Source organism: Drosophila nasuta, unplaced genomic scaffold, assembly GCF_023558535.2.
Source record: "Drosophila nasuta strain 15112-1781.00 unplaced genomic scaffold, ASM2355853v1 ctg14_pilon, whole genome shotgun sequence".
Lineage (NCBI taxonomy): Eukaryota > Metazoa > Arthropoda > Insecta > Diptera > Drosophilidae > Drosophila > Drosophila nasuta.
The window spans coordinates 1777924-1792454 of record NW_026869386.1 but is presented as its reverse complement, the minus strand read 5'-3'; the positions used below and the strand labels follow the sequence as shown (position 1 = coordinate 1792454).

The 14531-nt window shown below is 40.9% G+C and overlaps 1 long non-coding RNA gene across 2 annotated transcripts; it reads right to left on the bottom strand.

Annotated features, from left to right (window-relative positions):
* Positions 1-1563: 1563 nt before the first annotated feature.
* On the bottom strand, positions 1564-1939 carry LOC132797617 (uncharacterized). 2 transcript variants are annotated; one of them, XR_009633746.1, is made up of 3 exons: positions 1837-1939; positions 1676-1753; positions 1564-1629 (listed from the first exon to the last, which is right to left on the bottom strand). It is a non-coding gene; the product is annotated as an uncharacterized LOC132797617 (long non-coding RNA). The 2 variants fall into 2 exon arrangements; XR_009633747.1 differs by having other exon boundaries at positions 1676-1741.
* Between the last annotated feature and the right edge of the window lie 12592 nt (positions 1940-14531).

Below are 14531 nucleotides of genomic sequence, written 5' to 3'. Positions count from 1 at the left end.
AGTTGTTTAGACTTTGTTGTTACTTTTTTTGAATTCAATTTGCCTATTGAAATAATTTAAAGGCTTTTCTGTTTCATGAGCACTATGTATAGTTGCTCCTGTGCTTATAGCATCTTCACCTAGGAAATTTTCTTCTATTTAACACTGCAACATTGTTTTCTTTTCCTGTTAAATATTTAATTTGGTAAACAAATTCGTTCAATCAGATCTTCCATCTTTGCATTTCATGTTAGGCTCTTTTATATTACTTAGCCAAACTAAGGGTTTATGATCACTTAGGACCTAGAATGTTCAACCGAATAGATAAGAGCGGAAATATTTGGCTGCCCACACAATAGCTGTTTGTGGTGGCGCTGAAAAGTCCGACAAAAGTCTTTTTCGTGGGTAAATGAAAAACAATCGCGTTTATTTTCAGCAAAATATATATTTAAACTTTTCGGGTATTATAACAGAGAAACACACAGGGGTGTTGGTTTAGTGACCGCTAATTAACGATCGTAATTCGACACTGACCTACCAAAATGCCAACGGCATTTCGCTGATCTAGTGCCGAGCCGCGCTCTGCGGTGGAGAGTTGTGGGAGAGAGAGAAGTTGAGAGCACTGGAACTTGTGTGCTTTCTTACGCTCGAGTGCATTTTTGGTGAGCGAAAAGCATTGAGTGCTTTTGTCCTCAAATGTGGATCTGTCTTGAAGACGACCTCCTTGCTCATGGGTGCAAACTCCTTCAGCGCCCACGTGAGTGATTGCCCATGGCCACTGCCATCGACTCGCTGATGCGGCTTACTGGACAACACGGGTCCAAGAGCACTCGCGCTTCGAAGGCCTTCTTCCCCGTGTCTAGTCAGACCGCCGCGGTGGGGAGAATGCTCACTCCCTTGCACTGGAGTAGTGCCGTCAATGTCATGGCGGGGCTAGGCACAGGCCTGGTGTGTGGGGCAGTGGGCCGGTTAATCCGGTTTGAGCCTGATGGTCTTCCTCTGGAGGGTGCCGGTTGGTCGCGACGGCCCCTCAGCTGTCGCGAGAACCGCTGCTTGGAACTCAGTTCCCGAATGTGCAGCATGGTGTGGTGGTCCGCGCCACAGTGCCTGCACCGTCCACCGCTGCGGCAAGTGCTCCCGGAGTGCTGATGAGCCAAGCAGTTGGGACAGTACTTATTGACAAGTACTGCCCGGAGCCCCTTCTCTGGCGTCAGCTGGGCAAAACGCGGACACTTGCGCAGTGCGTGGACACCGCGGCACACCCTACAGCGCACTATGGTCCCAAATCCCGATTTGGTGGCATAAAATCGAATATTGCATCTATCGAGCTGAAACTTGGCATACTTCATTAATAGACCACTCTAAATATTAAAGCAAACTTTCAAGTAAGTTTGGCAACGCCTACTCTAATGCCCATATAGACATCATGACGTACACGTGATATTTTATTTAAATTTTTTTTTTTTTTTATTGCTCTCTTTTTTGTCGTCACTCAGTGTACATTCATCTATTTGACCAAATACAAGTTCAACCAGCGCGGAAGAGTGGCGCCCGCTGTCCATCCACGCGTCCAGCAACGTGTCGTGACAGAATTCAAGCACATCTAAATAATTAAAGCATCGGAAAAGCCGCAAAAAGCCGCAAACCAAACTATTATTAAAATTTAATATAGAGTGTCTACTATTGTTTAACATACATTAAACAACGCACAAATACGCAGAACACCTTTTTTTCCTCTACAGAAGACGAACACTTTTGTCAGCTTTTTGATTTCCTTGGACAACACAAAACAGTACAAATATATAACGTTAAACAAATTACCACACAAACTTTGTTTATTATTCGTAATTTACATACCTCCAACTTCAATATCCATTTTAAATAATAGAAAAATATTGTTTAGTTTAGATTTGCCAAGCGCTCAAAGTTATTAAAAATTTCCCGCCAATTTTGTCACAAAAATCAGCTGCTCAATCACCTGACTTTAAACATCTGTAAAAATTGCAAGGTTGCATTTTTGACAAAAGTATTTATTGATACTTTCTATCTAGGGTATCTAGTTTAAATATATAAAAAAAAAAATTCAGATTTTCTTCCATGAAATTTTGGACTTTATGCCACCAAATCGGGATTTGGGACCGTAGCGCAGCGGAACGAGTTTGTGCCGGGAGGCACATACCCACCCCGCTGGGGGGTGACCCGGCGAGGCACGGTAACCCCACGCGGAGTAACCGGTGCCACCGGTACAGGAGAGGGCTCCGTCTCCATCGGGGCGACTTGTCTCGGCGGAGAGACGGCTGTCGGAGGCGAAATAGGGCGTGCTGGTGAGAAGAGCCTTCTCAAGCACACCTCGTCGGAGAGGGAGCAGGATGAGTTTCTGGAGGACGCCATGGTAAACTGTAATGGCATGAAAAAGAAGGACAAAAAAAGAAAAACAAATGGAAGAAAAAAAAGAAAAGAAATAATGGATTAAATGAAAAACATGGCGCGGTATGAATTGCATAAACCGGATGAGAAACCACAGGATAGTGGATGGCGGTAGAGAGAAGAATGGGAGATTCAGAGCGTGGGTCCCGTTGGAAGGAGGACCAGCTTTGCAACTGGTCGACGGAAAACACCACGAATGTCTACCACGTGGACTCTTTCGTTTGCGCCCGGGCGGTGGGGGGGATATTCTCCTCTCTGATGATCACCATGTCACCGATTTGGAGGTCGCGTGAGGGTAACTGCCACTTATTCCGCTTATGCAACTTCTTCAAATACTCATTCTTCCATCGCACACAGAAATGCTGATGGAGAGCCTTGAGCCGTTGCAGGCGATTGCAGATGGACTCCACATCGTCCCTGGATTCTGGCTCCGCCATGGAGAGTAGCGGAGCCCCGATCAGGAAATGATCGGGACTGAGGGCCAGAAAGTCGCTTACATCCTCTGACATGGGAGACAGAGGCCGCGAATTGAGGCACGCTTCAATTTTCGCCAGGATGGTTGAGAGTTTCTCGTACGTATATTTAACGGAGGAAACCGTTTTGTAGAAATGCGTCTTGAATCTCTTGACGCCTGCTTCCCAGAGCCCCCATGTGAGGGGCATGTGGGTTGAAATGCCATGCAAGACCTTTATGGCTGTGTTTGGTGAGGACCAGATTGCGGGTGCTCTCCACAAGATCTTTGGACAAGATTGAGGAGGCTCCGACGAACGTTTTCCCTTTTTTCAGAGTACATGTGAAGAGGGCACCCACGCCGTGCCACAAACCGGGAAAAAGCTTCCAAGAACTTCTCAGCTGTCAGATCCGTGGACGCCTCAAGATGAATTGCCTTCGTGCTGAAGCACACGAAGACTCATACATAACCCTTCGTAATCTTGCAGCCCCGTCCGAAGTATCTCTTGACGTCGAAGGGACCGGCGAAGTCTACTCCGGTGTTAGTAAATGGTCGCGAAAGGTCGACCGAGCAATCCAATTACTGTCTTCACCAAACTTATTAGCTTGGGTATCCACTGGATAGGTGGAGGTGGAGAACTATCGATAGTCTGCGCCATCGATAGTTATTGATAGTTTCCATAAACTATCGACTATCGACGATAGCAAGGAAAAATCTATCGTCGATAGTGCAGTAAAAGAAAATAATTTAATTAGTTTTTTAAAATAATCCATATTTGTTTAAAGTATGAGAGTATGAAATTGGTTTTCCAATCTTTATCTAAAAATAATAAATATGTAATTATTATTGAAATAATATGAATTTTAATTTTTTAGGTTTACCTTAACTGCTATTTATAAATTTATTTCAACCAATAATTTTGTACGTCCCACTTTGCTGAAGACCCTCTCCGACACTACGGAGGAAGCGGGTATACAAAGAAATTTGAAAAAATATCGACCACTATCGACGATAGTGATTGACCACTATCGAGAGTGCGCGCCGCAATCGAGAGCGTGTCGATAGTGGCCAACCATCAATAGTCCCATCGATAGTTCTCCACCTCTTGTATCCAGTACTTGGTTCGGACCAGCCGCATCACCAATTGGTTCCCTCAATGGAGGGAGTCTTGATGCGTGAAAGAAAGCAGAAGACGCGAAAACACACAGTTGAATGGGAGTATTATGGGATGCCGTTCATCCTACGAAAAGGAGGTGGACGCTCTTACACGTCCATAAGAACGCAGGACGCCTTGCTTGTCAAGGAACGGATTCAAGCTCAGAATATCACTTGATCCTTTTAAACGATTATGGCACCAGAGGGAAGCACACTCTTTTGTGTATACCCGATTCTGAGCCTGTACTATCAGCTTCTCCTGAGCTTTTGCAAGCTCTTGAGAGCTGAGCGACTCTTTGGGATGGCGGCAACGCTGGGCAAACCTCCGCACATTGTATAGCACATCTCTAGTTTCAAACTACAAGTAGATTGACAGTTGTTTTGTTTATGATCAGGGGATTCCCGTTTTTCTCTTTCTTAAACACCTACATGTTATGCGCGCTGACTTCGTCATTTTCGTAGCTGAGTTCGATAAGTTTATGTTATTTCTGTCTGCAAGATTTGTTTGTGCGTGAATATAAAACTTATTCATCTAGTTCATAAATTAATACGTTGTTTTTATTTTTTAGCTTAAACGCAAAAGAGAATCTCAGGTTGAGGTATCGGAGGCGACAACTTCTAGTACAGATGGAAATGCTGTTCCTAGTTCGAGTTTGACTTCGGTAGGCTTGACGCCATGTGATTCAAATAATACACAGCCACAAAAAAATAAAACGCTCGAGTAATGAATCAAACTTCTTAAGCTGGTTACGCAAAGATTCGAACACGAGAGATGGATATGATTTAGCAAACTGTAAACTCTGTTCGGCTTCAATCATAGCGCATAAAAGTGACCTGATTTGACACATGAATTCAGAACGCCATAAGAAAAAAATATTAGAAATACATGATGTTCCAAACATTTCAACTTACTTGCCAACGACGGATTTAGAAATAAATGTGCGAAAAGCTGAACTAAAACTAGCCGGAGCGTTAGCAGAACATAATACCAATATCATTCATGGATACCTTGGGACCGCTCTGTAAAAATATTTTTTTAGACTCGACCATAGCTAAAAATACAAATTTACACAGAACAGAAGCGACAGCTATACTTAAGAATGTTTTAGGAAACACATTTTTAGAAGACATAAATTAAAAATTACGCTGAAAAAAAATTTCTTCTCATTGATAATGGATGAAACTACAGATCAGAGCTCTTTAAAACAATTTGGTTTTACTGGCATAGTCTATGATGAGAACGCCAATCAAGTAGAGCATTTATTTCTGGATATGATGGAACTGTCATCGGGAACTGCTGCGGCACTGTATGACCGTTTGAAACAAATGCTACTACAAAAAAATATACCCATAGAAAACATGATTGGATTTAGTTCAGACACCACGAACGTGATGGTTGGGGAACATTGCTCGGTTTTTGCTCGTCTTAAGAACGATTTGCCTCACATTGTTCTAGTAAAATGCTCCTGTCATATGATACAATTATCACCATCGAAAGCTTGCCTGAAATTACCCCGAAATGTTGAAGACTTCTTGCGTTCTGTAGGAGCTCACTTCAGTAGAAGTTCAAAGAGACATATGAAATTGAATGAGTTTCAAGAATTCTTTAAAGTGGAGATTCACAAAATTCTCGCACCAGCCCAGACTCGATGGCTGTCCGTGAAAGCGTGTGTAGACCGTGTATTAGAGCAATATGAACCTTTAAAAGCCTATTTAACGGAAACAGTATTCACTGACCCATCCAAGACTACCGAAGAAATGCTAATTACAATGAACAACCAATTCGCTCGCTCTCGCATTCGCAGTCGGACGTGTTTTTTTTCTTCCCTCTTAAATTTGTGATTTTTTCATTAAATTTCATATTTATTTACAATTAATATAACATTAATTTTACTCTCTCACTTGTGTTTAACTACAGATCGTTAGTTGCCTACCTATCTTGCGTCTCGCTCGACCTGTGCATACTCTCTGTGTTTTGTGCTCTTCGTAAGTACAGATCATATTAGTTTGCAAATAATTTACCTATTTTGATTTATTTCTTTTTGGTTTTTTAATTGGTTTAATAATCTTTGTTTTAGCAACATGTTGGTCTGCTATAACAAGAAATGCCGGGTGCCAGTTGGTGCCAAAATGGGTTTTGTTTGTTGCTGGTTATGCGACAACGTTGCACATGAAAAATGTGCTGGCTTTAACGGCCGTATTGTTGATTTGATTTCGGCCAAGTCAGGATTGAGATGGACTTGTGAACATTGTAGGGACTCTGAACGAGATATTGCTGGGTTTATACGGCAGACGCGAACTGGTTTTAAAGATATATTGGCGGGCTTTAAAAAACTCTCCGATAGCTTTTCTGCTTTGGATTCTGGGTTTAAGAGTATGAAGCTCTTGACCGAGTCTCCGAAGCGTAAAAAGGCCAATACGCGTCTGTCGATTACCCCAATCGAGCTTTCTGTCCCAGTTGATGTTCCAAGCTTATCTATATCACCTGCTGGGGAATTAATGTCGTTTAGTTCTCCGTCCCCTCAACCTTCGGTAGCTTTGGATGTTCCAGATCATGACATTACGTCATTAAGATTTGAGTCTCCTGCTCCGGCTTTGATTTTGTTGTCGACTGAGATGGAGACGGTTGAAGAAATTCAACCATCACCATCCTCTGTTGAGATCGTTAGTGCTGTAACGATAGAAGAATCGCCTCCAGCTCCTACCTCAGTTGTCCGCAACACATTAGTTGCAGTGCAACCTCTTAAGCAGATTTTCGTTTCAAGGCTTTCCCCTGATACGACATCTGATGATGTTCGGGCTTATATTAAGTCCAAATCCCAAGTCAGGGTTAAAGTAGATAAATTTAATTTCTCGTATGAACGAGAGATTTCGTCTTTTAAAATAAGTGTTCCGGCTGAACAATTTAGCATGATGTGCAGTAAAGAGTTTTGGCCGGAACACCTATTAGTTAAAGAATTTGTTGCGAAAAAGAAAAATCGGTCTCCGGTTTTTCTTCCTAGTAGTGGCAAGAATTCGATTTCAAAGCCTTCTTCTATGTCTGTCAGTTCAAAAAACTAACATCCTCTTTACCTCTTGGCTATCAGAATGTAAGAGGTATTTGTAGTAAACTTACTGACTTATATTTAAATAGTGTATCTTTCCCTTTCAATGTCATTGCCTTTACTGAAACTTGGTTAAAAAATGACATCCTTGATACGGAAATCTTTTCTAGTAGATTTTCCGTATACAGACGTGACCGCAAGGTACGTCGCGGTGGTGGGGTTTTAATTGCAGTAGATGCTCAATTAAATTCAGAGTTGATTGATCACACTTCTGACATTGAGCTAGTGGCTGTTAGATTATCCTTTGGTAGTTTTAACATTTGTATTTCTTGCTCATATATCCCTCCTGCTTCAGATGATGCTTTATATTTAGCTCATTTTTCTATTATTAATAACATTTATAATATGCTTTCTGATCGTGATCACTTTATAGTCCTTGGTGATTTTAATATCGCTGGGGTGTCATGGCATTCCGCCAAGAATCTAAATGGACTTTGCCCCTCTGTATCTCATGTTTTTATTGATAGTCTCTTTGGGGTATCCTTGTCTCAGATTAACGGTATTCCAAATAGCTTAAACAGGTCTCTAGACCTTATTTTTGTTTTAGACCCAGATTCATGTTCTCTATCGAGAATATCTCCTATATCTTCTCCTGAAGACCCTTACCATCCCACTTTAGAAATTATGTTGGAGCTCCCATTTATTGCGTCAGAGTCGAGCGTACGTTGTGGTGAGCTTTCTCGATGTTTTCGGAAAACCGATTTTGAGAAACTTGCTCTGCTTATATCTCAAACTGACTGGTCCCAACTTTCGTTGTCTACAAACTTGGATAAAGCGGTTGAATTTTTTTATTCTACTTTAAACTCGCTATTTGATGCTTGTGTTCCATCAAGTATTCCACATTTGTCTGATAAACCCTTATGGTTTACTAAGAAATTATCGAATTTCAAAAATCGTAAGTCGAGATTTTACAAAAAATTCAAGGGAACTGGCTCTTCTTTTGATTTTCTCCGCTATTCTGTTGCTCAAGCTGCTTTTCGCACTCATAACAATGAGTGTTATAATAATTATTTGAGTAGGTGCAGAATAAGATTTCAGCGTGATCCAAAGCGATTTTACGACTTCGTTAACTCGAAGCGTAGATCCGCGTCATCACCAGCATTTATGTCTTTGGAGAATATGACTGTATCTAATGGCCATGATGTTGCCGATTTATTTGCGGACTTTTTCCAAACGACATATTCTGTCCCAAGTTCTCAAAATTCCTTTTCTTATCCTTATCAGTTAAATTCATCTAATTGTATTTTTGGTCCTTTAATTACTGAAAGCTCTATTTTAACGGAACTATTGGCTATAAAACCTGTTTTTTCGGCTGGTCCGGATGGAGTACCTAGTTGTGTGCTAAGGTATTGTGCTGGTAGTATCTGTAAACCGCTTTTTAAATTGTTTGAATTATCCGTTAACTCATGTTCTTTTCCTAAAATCTGGAAAAAATCTTACATTATACCTATCCTAAAAAAAGGGAGCAAATCTAAAGTTCAAAATTATCGCGGTATATCTAAATTGTCTGCGATTCCGAAAGCATTTGAAAAAAATATAACTTCTCAACTGCAACATCTGTGTAAATCTATAATTTCACCTTACCAACATGGGTTTGTGAAGTCTAGATCCACTTCTACTAACTTATTGGAGTTCTCTTCTATTGTAATTAAAGGATTCGAGAATAAAATGCAAACGGATGTCATTTACACCGATTTTAGTAAGGCTTTTGACTCTGTTAATCATCACCTTTTACTGTATAAGCTTAATGTTTTAGGGTTTCCTCATAGCCTAATTGAGTGGATATCCTCATACCTTTCCAACAGAATTCAGAATGTTTATTATAATGGTTTTGTATCTAAATGTGTTCAAGTCACTTCTGGTGTGCCACAGGGCAGTCATTTGGGTCCTCTATTGTTCACTTTGTTCATAAATGATCTTCCTTCTGTTATTGTGCATTCCCGTGTACTTATGTACGCCGATGACGTTAAGCTTTGCCTGACATTTAATGATAGTCTTGCGAGCTCACTGTTACAATGTGACCTTAATCGTCTAGAATCTTGGTGCAGAGTAAATATGTTACATCTCAACTGCGATAAGTGTAAGATGACCTTTTGTAGGGGTTCTTCTCAGTTAAATAACTATGTGTTATATGATACTCCTCTTGAGCGAATTGAAGGTGTGAATGACTTAGGGGTTCTGCTTGATGCAAAACTAAAATTCGATAAACATATTCTGTCTGCTGTAAATAGGGCCATGGGTGTTTTGGGATTTATAAAACGCTGGTCGAAAGAGTTCAATGATCCCTACATCACTAAGACTTTATACGTCTCACTGGTTCGTCCTATCCTTGAGTACGGATCTCTTGTCTGGAATCCCCAGCATAGGGTTTATCAAGATAGGATTTGCTCTTCGTAGTTTAAATTGGAATCCTAATATTAGATTACGACCATATCGCAGTAGACTTTTATTACTAAACCTTCCTTCTCTTCCTGACCGCAGAACTATGCAAGGTGCTGTTTTTATACAGAGACTAATTAATGGTGAAATAGACTCTTTGGAGCTGTTAAGTCAAATTAGTTTTGCAGTTCCTGTCAGGATCACTAGGAATTTTCTTCCACTTCTCATTTCACGTAGATCTACTAACTTTGCTTGCCATAATCCCTTCCGTATTCTGTGTGTGAACAATAATAATCTCAATAACATAGTTTCCTCTAGTAAATCTATTCCTTTGCTTAAAACCTTATTATTAGCTTATTTATCGAGTATTTAATTGTTATTTATTTTATTATACATTTATTCTAACATATTTTTAATCTAATTTAATTAGCGTCTTTTAATATTTATTCGCGGTTTTCGATTAATGCATGCTGTTCACAAATTTATTTTGTTTTGTCCGCGCGTCAACAAGTCCGTGCTTGGTATCGCTGGGCCACTTGATGGTACTGCCGTTAGTACGTCAACGTCCAAATGTCAATATTTAGAATTCATGTCTTATGTACTTTCACTGGTAACGAGTTTCAATACCTTGTTTCAATCTGAAACATCCCTTCTTCACAAATTGAAACCAGAAGTTGAAAATCTTTTGAAAACACTGTCTGCTAATTTTATGAAAATTAACTACACAAAGTCCTGCGTTAACATTTTAAACGCTGACTTCAGAAATTCAACGCATTTGCTAAGCTTAGACAAAATATATATTGGATTACAGGCTGCAGAAAGTATGGAAAACTTGAAAAAAGATGAAAATGTACCTTGTGCGCCTATTGCAGATTTCTATAGAACATGCCAAGAATTTTATATGGAATTGACGTCAGACATTACCAAGCGATTTGATCCGTTGTAAATCCGACAACAGCTCAACAGTTTGAAATTAAATCACTGGTGCCTGTGCTGAAGCGATTTCCTGTCCTTTATAAATTTGTGACAGCACAAAAATTAAACGATGAATGGCGAGCTCACGCAATGCTGGATTTTTGATATGGCCTTTTGCGAAACAATTCAAACACAGCTTCTGTTGCTTAATGTGATTGACCCTTTCGTTAACACCCATCTGAAGAAAACGAGGACACAAGCGAATGGGATTATTCTCCCGGGAATACAATTTGCAGAACTGGGTTTTCGATGTCACTCTACTCTCAAAAGAACTGACCTGCTTGGAGACGTGGGCGAGACCCCCTTGATTGTTCGATTGTTCCCAGAGAGAAAGGGTCAACTTGGGTAGCCTCGAAGAACACAAGAAAACCAAGATGCAATCCCAATTATCTACGTTGATCTTTGAGTGCTCTAAGGCTGTCAGACACCCTTGAATAGTGCTCTGCAGCTCCTGAAAAGCGGAACGCGACTCTTGCCCAATGGCGGGCAAATTGAACAAAATACTCAGCTGACTGTTTACGAGCAACCGTTTGTTCTCGAAACGCTCAGTCAAGCTGGACCACGCCGACTGGAACCCTTCATTTGTCAAAGCAGACTTTGACACAATGGCATGGGCTTCACCGCTGGTCTTGGAGTTGAGATATAAAAGTTTTTCAACTTCCGACAGTCTCGGGTTCTATATATAGAGAGAGCCATGAATAAATCCCGGAAGGTGGGTCAGCGAGTGTAATCGCCTCCGAAAACTTCGGTGTCGCACGGAGGTAAGCGACACTCTGTGGGCATGAATTGCAGGGCTTGTGGTTGTGTGGGTATACTGGGGGTGAGCGCCTGGGATGCGTTGGCTGTTTGCTCACTTAACTGGGCTGCACACTGCTCGTAGACATCATAGCTGTAGTCGTATTTGGCCTGAATAGTCGGGAGCTCTTCTGTGGTCATCTCCACATGACGCAAGAGCAAGCCTCATATTCTTTCTCGACCTTTTCCCACAAAGCACGCATCTGGTCCCTTCAGACTTGGCACGTATATAGGGACGGGCTATCAGTCGAAGGACTGATACGATCAGTCGCGGCGATGAATTTTGTCAACGCTATGTCTACTATACTTTGTGCCATCCTTCCCTGAGAGCGAGTAAAAATTGGGAGTCGAGGGATTGGGGCGGAAGGAACCTTGGTCTTAGGATCTTAGTGACGACTCCCTCTTGGATCTAGGTAAAGGGAGACTGATCGAGGTTCTAGCGGCGCTAGTAGAGGGCACGGACAGTCGAGCTTTACTTTTATCGGTGCTCGATGATATGCTATGCAGAGGATGAAAAACTAACTGGGCGCTCTTACAGTCCGACAAGGATACGGACTGTATACTAAATTTTCTCGAAACCGAAAAATCAAGAAAATATACCAAAAAAATACCAAATGGAAATTGGTTTCTTTTGCCTGAAATCGACCTAGTTAGTGAAAACGATACGGAAAGAGCGTCGCAAACACAAAATAAAACTTTAAAAAACCAAAAAAATACTGGAAAAAATACCAAAGGCAGTGCTGTGGTATTTACACCCAAATAGGTATAGAAGTAGCGGACACAGACGAAGAACGCAAGAGGAAGGGGCCGGGGGAAATTTCTCGTGACGAAGAAAAATAGGAAAAAAAAACATTCCTCGAAAAAAACAACAATCGTACAAAAAAATACCAGAGGGAACAAAGCTTGAAAAAACAAATAATTATATAGGTATTTGGAAAAAAACTACAATAGTTTCAACTGGTTTTTAATTTCTGTTGGATCAGAAAGGAAATAAAAATAAATAACATAAAAATATTATGTGTGCACGTATGTACTATGTGTTTTTTTTTATATATATTTTTTATTCATTTTTGCTCTACTATTACTAATACTAATATTGCTATCGAGATACATGTAAGAAATTATATTGGATATTGGGCAGCGCGATCTCCTGTGGGTCGGCCGTGAAGCAATGCTTCACAAGAGACATAGCGCCACCTATTCCATCGACTCTTCTTTGGGTCTGCATCACTGTTGACACGAACTCGCATATCATAACCCAGTTGTCCACTGATTACAGCATTAACGGGACCAAATTTCCCACCGCGATCGGTACACCAAGTGCCCTGTCCAAGTCGTTTCGAAGTGACCCATACAACTTGCAGACGAACATAGTATGCTCTGCATCTTCCAGTGTACCACACTCCGAACAGTCGCCAGAAGCTTAGTGACCAAAGCGGTGCAGGTAACTGAAGCATCCATGGCCGCTTAGCACCTGCGTCAAGTAGAAGTTGACTTGGCCGTGCTTCCTACCAGACCATTCCCCGATGTTCGGGATAAGCCGATGCGTCCAGCGGCAATTGTTTTGGGCCTCCAGTATTCGCCATGAGCCTTGAGAGAAGCCGGTTCATGATTGCTGTTTTATTGCTCGTCGCTTCCAGTGTGGTGATGACCGTCTTGGTCACCATGTGGGATGACTGTACCAACTTGTTTAAATAGGCACGTCTCCAGAATATTATTTAATTAAGACACGGACACGTCTGTGCCTTTTGGTTTTCACTTTGATAATGATTTATTGGAAAAAATCAATGCATGATCTAGCCTAAGTACATAATTAGTAAAAGCACGCGGTGAAGCCGTCGATGCCGGCAGCGAAGCTGCTGCATAGTTATGTATTACATTTTATGTTATGTATTCTAAGAATATGCGACGAAGCATATTAGCAAGAGAGAGAGAGAGAGTCTTATGTGCATATACATATGCATGCACTCGAGTCGAAATGTAAAGCGACAAAGTATTGCAGTTAACTGTAACGAAAGCGTCGCGATTAACTGTTCATATTTTGGAACAGTGTTCCCTCGAGATGTGCGCATACTATGTAAAGCAACAAAGTGTTGCTGTTTAAATGTTTTTATTCATTACAGTGTTCACCCAATATATGCACATACTACACCAGGTGCTCTCGAAAGCTGAGCCTTGTATCGATCCATACTCCCAGATACTTAATCGCTCTTTTGGACATAATAGAGGTGCATCCAACAGAAATCTTCGCAGCTTCGACTCTTTTTCGGCTGCTGACCAGCACGGCTTCAGTTTTGTGCGGCGCAAGTGCCAGCCCAACTGAAACAAGCCACTGCTGGATGGTCGCGATTGCTTGGTTGCACACACTCTCGGCCTGCATCAGCTCCTTTCTCACGACAAGGCCAGCGATATCGTCTGCGAAACCAACCATGTGCGTGCCCGGTGGGAGGGTTAGTCTTAGGATGCCATCATACATGGCATTCCACAGAAGAGGGCCCAAGTCCGAACCTTGTGGGACACCTACCGTCACGGCGCACAGTGGTTGCGCCCATAGGCCATAAATCGAAAATTCGACTTGAAAATAATTAGTCAAAATGTAAAGAATTTGTCTCTAAATTGTCTACATTTTGTCATTGCAAACTAGTTTTTTCCGGAATTCTAACGGGACATTCTAAAAATAGAATGCAAAGTGTGAACACGTGTTCAATTTTGCAGCTGCAGCTGCGTTTAGTGAGCTTTTCGTCAAAACAAAAGTGAAGTTCAAAGTGGTCGTACGTTCGAAAAAATTCTCCAAATTTAATTATTTAAAATGCATTTTAAAGTTGAAGGTATTAACTTTAATAAATTGGTTTTATGAAAATTATCTGACTAATTAAATATTATTTGTGTATTTTATAGCGATTAACCCTTTTTTGTCTATTTTGTTAACGTCTTTTTCATGTTTAGTTAAAGTTTTAATTGTGATGCCACAAAATGCCACAAATAATATGTATGTTAATTTGTTCGTCTGACTTTTAGGGTACTGTATGCCTAAAATCAGATGCAGTCATTAGCAGAGGTTAATATAATCGGAAAAATACTGACGCCATCTAGCGTTTGCCAAGGGAAAGTTTTTCCTTATTGTGCTTGTGTTTTGTTCTCGTCGCTCGTGCTTGTATTATTTTTTGAAACATTTTTATTTATTTATTTCATTGAAATTCACTTTTCAGGAGATTCCCATAAGTGTGCATTTACACGACTATATTATTTTAATCTTTGGTGTGCAG